Source organism: Taudactylus pleione, unplaced genomic scaffold (genome assembly GCF_031769625.1).
Source record: "Taudactylus pleione unplaced genomic scaffold, aTauple2 ptg000609l, whole genome shotgun sequence".
Classification (NCBI taxonomy): domain Eukaryota; kingdom Metazoa; phylum Chordata; class Amphibia; order Anura; family Myobatrachidae; genus Taudactylus; species Taudactylus pleione.
The window spans coordinates 12,777,978-12,787,532 of record NW_028285011.1 but is presented as its reverse complement, the minus strand read 5'-3'; the positions used below and the strand labels follow the sequence as shown (position 1 = coordinate 12,787,532).

At 43.6% G+C, this 9,555-nt stretch overlaps 1 pseudogene; it reads left to right on the top strand.

Annotated features, from left to right (window-relative positions):
• Positions 1–1,385: 1,385 nt before the first annotated feature.
• LOC148480647 (coiled-coil domain-containing protein 62-like) lies at positions 1,386–2,057 on the top strand (annotated as a pseudogene).
• The last annotated feature ends 7,498 nt before the right edge of the window (positions 2,058–9,555 follow it).

Below are 9,555 nucleotides of genomic sequence, written 5' to 3'. Positions count from 1 at the left end.
AAAACCCACAAATTCTGTGATTTTAGCTGTTTTTATGCTTTTTAAAAAAAAAATGCAGATCCAAAACACAAAACCCAGAACCCAAAACACGGAAGGGTGGTTTTAGCAAAACCAATCCAGATCCAAAACACGAAGAAAGATCCAGATCCAAAACCAAAACACAAAACACGAAAAGTGGCCGGTGCACACCCTTAATTTAAACCATGCTTGCAGCCATTTTCATGTACCCCAAATCTGATGGGACTAGTTATTTTCTACAAAAAAAACCTGCTAAATGCTATTCTTCACCACTTGTGCAAAGACGCTAATTAGCAGCTATTGACAGCATTTAAGTACCCCAAATAGCTTCAGTAGGGCTATTCGGGGGCATCTACATTGATCCCCAATGTTAGTGCATCTTTTGGGGAGTGTCAGCCTGATTTCCCCAAATCTGACAGCACTCTTCGTCTGTTTGAGTTTCGTCGGGTTCCGTATTCGCGTCTTTTGGAATTGAATAGGGCGAATAGCGGGGCCGCGCACAAAAAGTTTTTGCCTCTGAAACACTCGAAGTCAGCGAAAAGTATGACAGGCGACACCTTTCCAACTTTTCGCATCTAATTGAATATGCCCCTAAGGGACATCATTATTGAACAATATTTATTGGACACCCACAAATATAAAGAATCCTTAGGAATGACTGCAGCAGATATCTCCGATGGCACTGAGTTGGGGGTTGGGGCAGAAACTAATGATATATGAGCACAGACTTGTCTGAGGGCCCAGTCATGGAGGTGGAGAATGCTCTCCATCCACAGTGCATCTTCAGCAACTTTGGTCATAGGATCAGGAGAGCAATTTAGTTTGTAGTTACCCCAGTTATGTGGACACCCCAAGCATAGCACCATTGTTGTTCTGTCTTTATTTTGGCTACTTGGGACTGCCTGGTCTGCACCCTCACACTTCAGATCAGGTGGGTTTGACATAAACCATGCAGACTTGGTTTGTTTAATGTGGGTGTTGTTTACATTTCAAATGGAATATTTATGAAAAATCTCTAAGATCTACAAAAAATTACAACACCTACCAGCCCCTTCTGAAAAAGAAGAGACTATTCTAGTGACCTATGTTCAAAGCAGAGCACATTCTAGTGACTGATCTACTGTATATACAGGGAGCATTCTAGTGACTGATCTACTGTATATACAGGGAGCATTCTAGTGACTCCAGGGTCTTCAGAGCCAGAACCCCTTACCCTTCATTTCCTGACGTAGGAGATCGCTACTGACCAAACACTGCTTAGGCTGTCACTGGCTATAGCCGTATATGCACACTATGGGCTATCACCCCCCGAGTCCCAGCCAGGTCTGAAGACCCTGGACGCAGCGATGCCCTGGCTCCAGCAATAACACCGGTTTGATCTGCTGTATACAGACCTTGAGAATTCTACCATTCAGAAGCAAAGAAATGAGCTACAGTTATTAATTGCTGAGCTGAAGGATCGAGACAAGGAGCTAAATGACATGGTATTAGTGCATCAGAGGCAGTCGCTTGCTTGGGAGTATGATCGTCAGTGAGTTCTCACACTGGAACAGAAGGTTGCCAGGCTAGAAAATGAACTGCAGAGAAGGAATGAAATAATCAGATCATTAACCAAAAGGATAAAGTTACTGGAAGCTCAGCAGCAGGACCAAAGAACATCCCTGGAGAACACCCAAGAGCAACTTCAGAAAGTGTCTCTCAGGGCATCCGAAGCAAGCAGCCACTGTCAGGACTTGGAGGAAAAAAATCAAAGTTTGAATGAGTCAATGTTGGAGCTGTCTGCTCATGTTGGACGATTACAGGCCCGAGAACAGGAACTTTCCACTTTACTAAGATTGAAGGACAATGATATTGTAGAAGCAACCGATCACATCACGGAGTTCACATCTCGATTTAAAGATCTAGAAGCAGCGCTACGTGAGACTAGGCTAAGGGAAGCTGCAACTATAAAGGAAGTGGATAATCTTAAACCCTGACTAAGAAGGATGAAGACTGAAATTGATAAGCTGAAAGCCCTGACGAAGCCCGCACAAGCATAAGCGGGTGAAACGCGTTGGCCACGCCCCCCCTCTCAACTAGCTTCACAGACTCCCGTCTCCAGCTTCCCGGTGAGGATCAGCATGCACGCTCACCGCCGGCAAACACCCGCCAAGCAGGACAGTACATCCCTGAGAGACGCCGGCGGAGGACAGGAGGAGAAGCCAGAAGATCGGGCGGCACTCACAGCACCATAACCACACGGAAGTGTGGTAAGTATATATCCAGGACAGCTGAAGAACTGTTTGGAAACAAGGTAGGACAGACGCTATCTATCGATACCCATCTGACACTTTGTATTCAAAACAGCAGTTGCAAAATAAGGACTCAAGACTTACCTGTCAGTGTTTGTAGCAAAAAGCTATCTCCCAAGCTGACGAGCTGTTGATGTGCATAACAAATCTGCGATCCATCCAGTAATCACCTTTTGCACACCGGAGACTGCAATAACTAATAGATGCAATTTTAATATGTGATTGTATTGTATTGTATTTTATTCCATTCTTTTTATTTTTTATTTCATTATATTGTCAATATATGTCCAGATTAAAACCATTTTTACCACACACTCATTGCACTTTGAATTACCAAACTCCCTGGGGCGCTGTTGTTTAGACACATTTATTACTACTTATCTGCAATTTTTAGTGACACGGGAACTGTCACCAGTGTCTATAGCCGCAACAGGGAAATTCTACAATTTTTACATTATTTACATCTTCTATTATAACTCCACATTGCTACATCTTTACATCCCCACAAAAGTATCCCCAGGAGCGCACAACACCACCACATCAATACCTTTAAGCTCCAATAGTATATAATATGTTCCCAGTACAGTGCTGCGTAAATTGGTGGTGCTATATACAGTAATAAACAATAAAATTAAAATTAATAATAAAAACTATTACAATCCTCCCAACTACCTTCAGGATCATCTCTCATGCAATGTCTCTGGCTCTTACTATCAGCACCATCCCACTTGAAGCCATACGGATCCTCGCATAATCCCTATGAAAACTCACATTAGCATAAGGTTACTCACATTAGCAATCAGGCTTCTGCGACATCACATAAATAGAGCCACTTTGCAACCAAATTATAATCAGCCCCTCAAAACCTCATCCTGGCACTTACAGGTAACACACCAGGCTATGGACACTGATGCTTGAATCAGTTGTCCTTCAAAGTCTTATTTCAAGGATATTTTACTCTGATTGGTTGTCTTTTTTTTTTTTATAGAAAGTGACATTGGACCTGATTCAAAAGTGGATGCAGTGTAGTAAAGCAGCTGCAAATTTAATCTTTATGACTTTTGTCTGCCTATGGCAGCAGGTGTCAGTGGAACTGTGTTTTTAGATGTAGTTCCTGACAGTGACATGCCCACAACACGCCCGCCACCATCCCCCAGTCATCATCCAGGAATACTCATTAAAATTGCATGGATCTCCATGCAATTTGGATATGCGTCCCCTGGCGGTAGCCATCGGGACGTACAGTATATACAGTGTGTCTCATACGCATGCACAGAAGTAAAATATAGGGTGCTTGCGCCCAATGTTTTACTAGTGTCAACCTCTGAATCAAGCCCCTTACCTTTAAGTGGGCTAACTCAGTGGCTTCCCTCCCTCTTGTGACACCCGGTGCGGCTAAGGGCGGTCAGACAAAAAAAGGGGCATGGCCTCGCAGGTAGTGGTGTGGCCTGAAGCCCCCATTTTAGTCACTCAGGGAGTTAGGGAGATGCGGACTGCCCCCAGAGATCAGTCTGTGTGCAGTGTCGGCTCCCTCACTGTGTCAGGAGTCGAGTGCTGCACGTAATACTACAGTGCAGCACCTGGCTACTGTCACTGAGGAGGAGTGGGCACTTTGGTGTCACCCCTCGGCTCGCACCCCACTTGTGACGCCACTGGACTATGTTCTAGGGGCATGCATATGTAATTTATAATGTTCTGCAATTAATTTGATTCTTGTTTTTGCTTTTCTTCCTCTTTTTATTTATCTACTGTTTAGCTGTCTTGCTATGAACTTCTGATCTCCTATTTGCAAGTCAAAGCAACAGGGCCTTACATTGAGAGGTAAGGAGGAACACACACAGTGATTCATTCCCTGTTTAAGGAAGTAAAACTGGTTGTGACTTTGGTTGAGAGACATTAGGACAATGTCACAGTAGTGCTGTATATAGTACATTTTTGAGAGCAATAACATTTGGGCAGAAAAGCTGTCTTCATCCACTTTTTATACCACAAACGGTGGGATTCAGTTAGCCCTGTTACCTGAATTGAACGACAGCTTGGATTCAATTAGCCCCGCTTATAGGGGATTTCTTTTTGAGACCAGAAAATAAATCTCTGGGCCTGATTCAGACCCGGTCGCAAGCGCTGAGCGCTCGCAACCGGGTCGATGGCAGCCCAGAGTGCATGCGCATGACGGAGCCGGCTTTTAAATGTTCAAAAATATTTACTTAAGGTAATAACATGCAGAATGACTGTAAATTATGAGATTCTAATTAAATAAAAAAAAATCACATAATAAGAATACTGTGACAAAAAAAGTGATTTGTGGAATATACACGATTTTCTGGTTGAATTTGGAATGATTACACACTTGCAGATGCGGGATGTGACTTTTGTGCCATCACCAAATGTCTCTACTTCACCTCCTCAAAAACAAAAATCACCTCCAAATATGTCTGCTACATATGATGGCAAGATACAAGTTCAAAGTATTCGTCATATGGTTTACAGAGGCACTAACCAGATTTCATATTAGGCAATATATATAGAACCGGAGACTTGAGCCAGACTGGGACCGGAGGTAACAGCAACTTAGCCGGAGTGAAACCATAGGCATGAACCAGAATGGGACTGGAGATGATTGCAGCTAGTCGGAGTGGAGCCGCAGACTTGAACTGTAATGGGATGGGAGAGGATAGCAACCAGCCGAAGTGGAACTGCAGGCTTGAATCCGAATGTGACCAGAGAGTACAGCAGCTGGCCAGAGTGAAACCACAGCCTTAATCTGGTGTGGGACCGGAGTAAGCAGCAGCTGAGCCAGACTGGAACCAGTGCTTGAACAAAGGCTGGTAAAGATACAGCACAATGCTGCAGAGTAGATGGAATAGAATCAAAGGCGGCAGCTTGCAAGAATCCAGCAGCACAGGTTCACAGTGGATAAGAGGTAGCAATTACTGGGAAGTGAACACATTGTCTCAACAATGTGCTAGTGGCAGATGCAGGCTTAATTAGGGCGCACTTGTCAGGGATAGGAGGAGGGGGTCATGAGATGGGATACTAGTGCTCACCTTATCCTCAGGAATGAAGTGAAAACGATCTGGGATAGAATGACCTACCTTAATTAAATACCACCGGACAGAGTAAACAAGTCCCGGTTTTGTGACACATAGTACATGACTCTAATGCTACTACCAAGAAGTTGTACTCTTGAGTAAGATTTTGCAGCATCGCCATGACAACCTGTCTACTTGTATTTGTTCATGTTCTTACATGCACTAATTTTTGTAGCATTCAAGATGCACCTTAGGTTCATTCTCCTCATTAAGCTTTTATATTCATAAACCATTTTTCAAAGTTATCCACATATCATATGCTGTAGCTTTTCTGTGAATAAAAAAATAAACATCTTATTCCACTGATAGACCAATTGTCCTTATAGATTTATCTACATCTTCAGGATTTGGATTATCACTAGGATTATTAGTGACCTTCCATAACATCTCCCGATTTAACTGCATCTCCATGGCAAACATCAATTTTTAGCATCTTTCAGGTACTCAAAACTAATGCTGATCCTTGCATGTACATTTTTATCATACAAGTGAATAAGGGTCTGTCAGTACTCACTCAGATTTTATTCTGCATTGTCTGAAGCTTTGATGATCTCAGTATCAGTGTGTTCCACACCAAAGGTATATGAACTCGTGGCAGACAGATTCATGCATTTTAACGGTCTTGGTACAGATCCCACTTGTGTTAGCATGCTAGATAGAGAGATGTCTAATTGTTATCTGGGGATCACTAGCACACACAGGGGGGTTTCTAAGTACCCAGAAACTCCCCCTGATGAACTCGGTGTTCACAAACTATGCGGACCAGATTTTAAAACTTGAGCGGGTCCTACAGGATGTGCTGTCTATGGCTGTGCTATGTGCAGAGCGGTGCAGTAGCCAATCGCCGGTGCTGTCTCCTCACACAGTCCCCACCGCGCTGTCTCCTCACCCAGCAGGTAGCTCCATCCAGCCAGACAGACACTGACCAGCCCACGCCTCCTCCTCCGCACACTGCCGAGGAGCAGCAGCAGCGAGGTAGCACCTCCCCTGCACACAGTCTACCCCCCAGCTCACAGACTGGACTCAGAAAGACGTCCGCATGCAGCCACTCATCGTTGGAATAGGTGAGAGCCGGAAAAGGAGCCCAGCATGGTGACCACAGGGAGTCCAGTCCACACATCCCCACAGCTGCAGCAGTAGCACCACACAATCCCACCATGCTTAGAAGATGTTTAGGTCTACAGATCTAAGGTAGGAAGGTCAGTACACCTGGCTGCACAGCACTCCTCTTTCTGCTACAAATACACAGTACTCCTCTCTCACATACACATGGGGTGTATATAAAAATGGAAACCCCCCTAAAAATCCTGCATTTGCCCCTGGGGATGATGGTATTTGTTAGCACATGGCTAAAAGGGGTGATGGTATATTTTAGTATGTAGGTACTGGTCCCATAACCTATTTACAGATTAATCTGTGACAATGCAGTTGTTGTTGCTGGTGTTGGTTAGTCTGCTCATGGTACAATTAACCAGTTCTTAGATTTATTGAATCACAAAGAACAACAAGCAGCATTGGACACAGGTTGTAACAGCAGTATGTGGACATATATAAGAGCAGTCTTGAGCTGAGGTTTCTGCTGGTTGATGTATACTAGTGTACCAGGCATGATAGCAGTAAATACACCAGTGCATGGTAGTACTATTGCCCCCCACTATAGCAGTGGTCATTCAGTGTACTTGCAGCATCCAGTGTGGACTCTCTACTGTATGTCTCAGTGGCTGTGAGTGTCCTGGGTCCATCTGTTCTCATGGAATGGCAAAGAAGAAATACTTGCGGAGATGGTGCGCATGCGCAGTAGTGTATGTCAGAGGTCGGGACTGACTGCCTGAGCTCCAGTAGCTTCTAATGCCTGATGAGTCAGCTTACCTTGCAGGATACTTGATAGGAGGCAGCTTGGGAGCACACTACAAGACTCCAACAGGATTAAGGTTTGTGAATTCTCTCACATGCCACACTTTTCACCAGCTTATATTTCGCATGAACCTCTGCCCCACCAGCTTTTCCTCACATGCTCCTCTGCCAATTAACTCTTTATTACATGCACATGTGCACACCAGCTATTCTCTCATTTGCCTCCTTCTGCCTAGCATAACTTTTCTCACGTACATCTCTGGCCTCCAGCTTTTTGCTCATTTTGCCATCTTTCCCCACCAGTTTTATTATCAGCTATCCCGATTGCCCACATTTTCCTGTACATGCCTCTAGTATACCAGATTTTTCTTATTCTTCCCTCTGTCTACCAGATTTTCTGTCACATACCATCCTTAGTATGTGAGTCTGGCCACTAATATTTCCCTAACATGTCACCCCCTACCAGGCTGTGTACTCCACATTCCTCTTCTACTTACCTGAAAGCCACTATCACTGCCCAGGAACCCCCTGCATTGTCTGCTCTACACTTAACTACTGCTTAACTATGACTGTTGCAGCTGTGGTCACATAACATTAAAAGTGAGTCAACAGGAAGGACTGCCCCTGCTCTCTGCTCTTATACACACAGAGGTATGGTGTATCCATGGACGCAACAGTCTATTAAATCTTAAGCTGTTGGCCTGCTACCGCAATTTTGCCCTCTTAAATCAGATCTCTTGTGTAAAGGCCCTGCCATTAATACAGCCCTGGGAGTCCTTACTAATAAATATTTTTTCTGCCACAAATTCTGAGTCTGTGTAAAAGTCCTTCCTTCTCTGCTGCAGTGAAGTTTTGGGTAAGTTACAAGAGAGATGCAAAAGAGAAGAATTGGGAATACATCACTTCTTCCAGACACACCATCAGAAGATAACAAAAGAGTCTGTGATAATCTATTGTATATACCACAACATTGTAATCATATAAATCTAGGGTATCACACAGTCATCCCTTTATTCTCAGACTATCCATCTTCTAATGGCTACTTTCAGAAGCACAATTCATTACATCTTGGAGACCTTAAGAACCTCAGATTGTGTGAAATTCACTGGAAAGTCATAGTAAATTGCACTGACTTATAAGCCTACACAAATTCAACCTTTATTACAACTTGGCCCTACAGTATTTTCAAGATGCTTCCACGAATATGACAATGGGGTAATTTACTAAGTAGCGAGTTGTCAAAGCCACTGATCATTGGCGGCATTGACCGATACATTTAAAAAGGCAATAGAAATACATTCTAAACTAGTCAGATCAGTCAAACCTGGTGATGATCAGTGGCTTTGACAACTCGCTCCCTAGTTAATCTACTCCATTAAGATCAGTGTACTCCAGTGGCCTCCATAGTCACGAGATCTCAATCCAGTAGGCACCTTTCAGATGTGGTGGAACTTGAGATTCCCAGCATGAATGTGCAGTCAACAAATCTGCAGCAACTGAGTGATGCTAGCAGTTCAATATTTGCCAGAGTATGTAAGGCAGAGGTTCCCAAACTCCATCATTACAGTCCAGGTTTTAAGGATATCCATGTTAGCATTCAAATGGTTATATCAAATTGACTGAGGTACTAATTAATTCACCAGTGCACAAGCAAGGATATCCTTAAAACGTGTACTGTAATGGCAGAGTTTGGGAACCTCTGATGTAAGGAATGCTTCAAGACCTTTCTGAATCCTTGCCACAAAGAGTAAAGGCTGATGTGGGGGCAAAGGAGGAGTCTTGGGCTTGGGGTCCTACTCACTACTAGAAAGGTGTTCCTAATAAAGCAGATAATGGGTTAAGGGATTTCAGAGCATGTGTCGCAAATGCTTAAAAATAAACAAAGACATTGTCATGTGTTTATTTGTAACAATAATTTGCCTTCTGCTTTACTATTCTATAAATATAACTGATGATGATAATACATCTTTTATTAAAAGTAAAACTAATCAGTAAAAGTATAATGGAATCCTTTGGATTGAACTTCCCTTTTTTAAGATTGAACTTCCCTGTTTTACTATGCATCATAACTCTTATTATAACTAATTTTCCTTTCCTATTTGTTCCAATTCAGTCTACTGATTAAAACCCATGGCCCTCATTCAGAGCCGTACGCTCTGAGCAGAGCGCACGCTCTGAATTAGGGCCGGCCTCCATGAAAATGGAGCGTCCTCCTGGACGCTCGTATAGCTGTGGGTCACCATCCACAGGCTATACGAGCGTGCTGTTTGATGGCCGCGATGGTCTTGACCATCGCGACC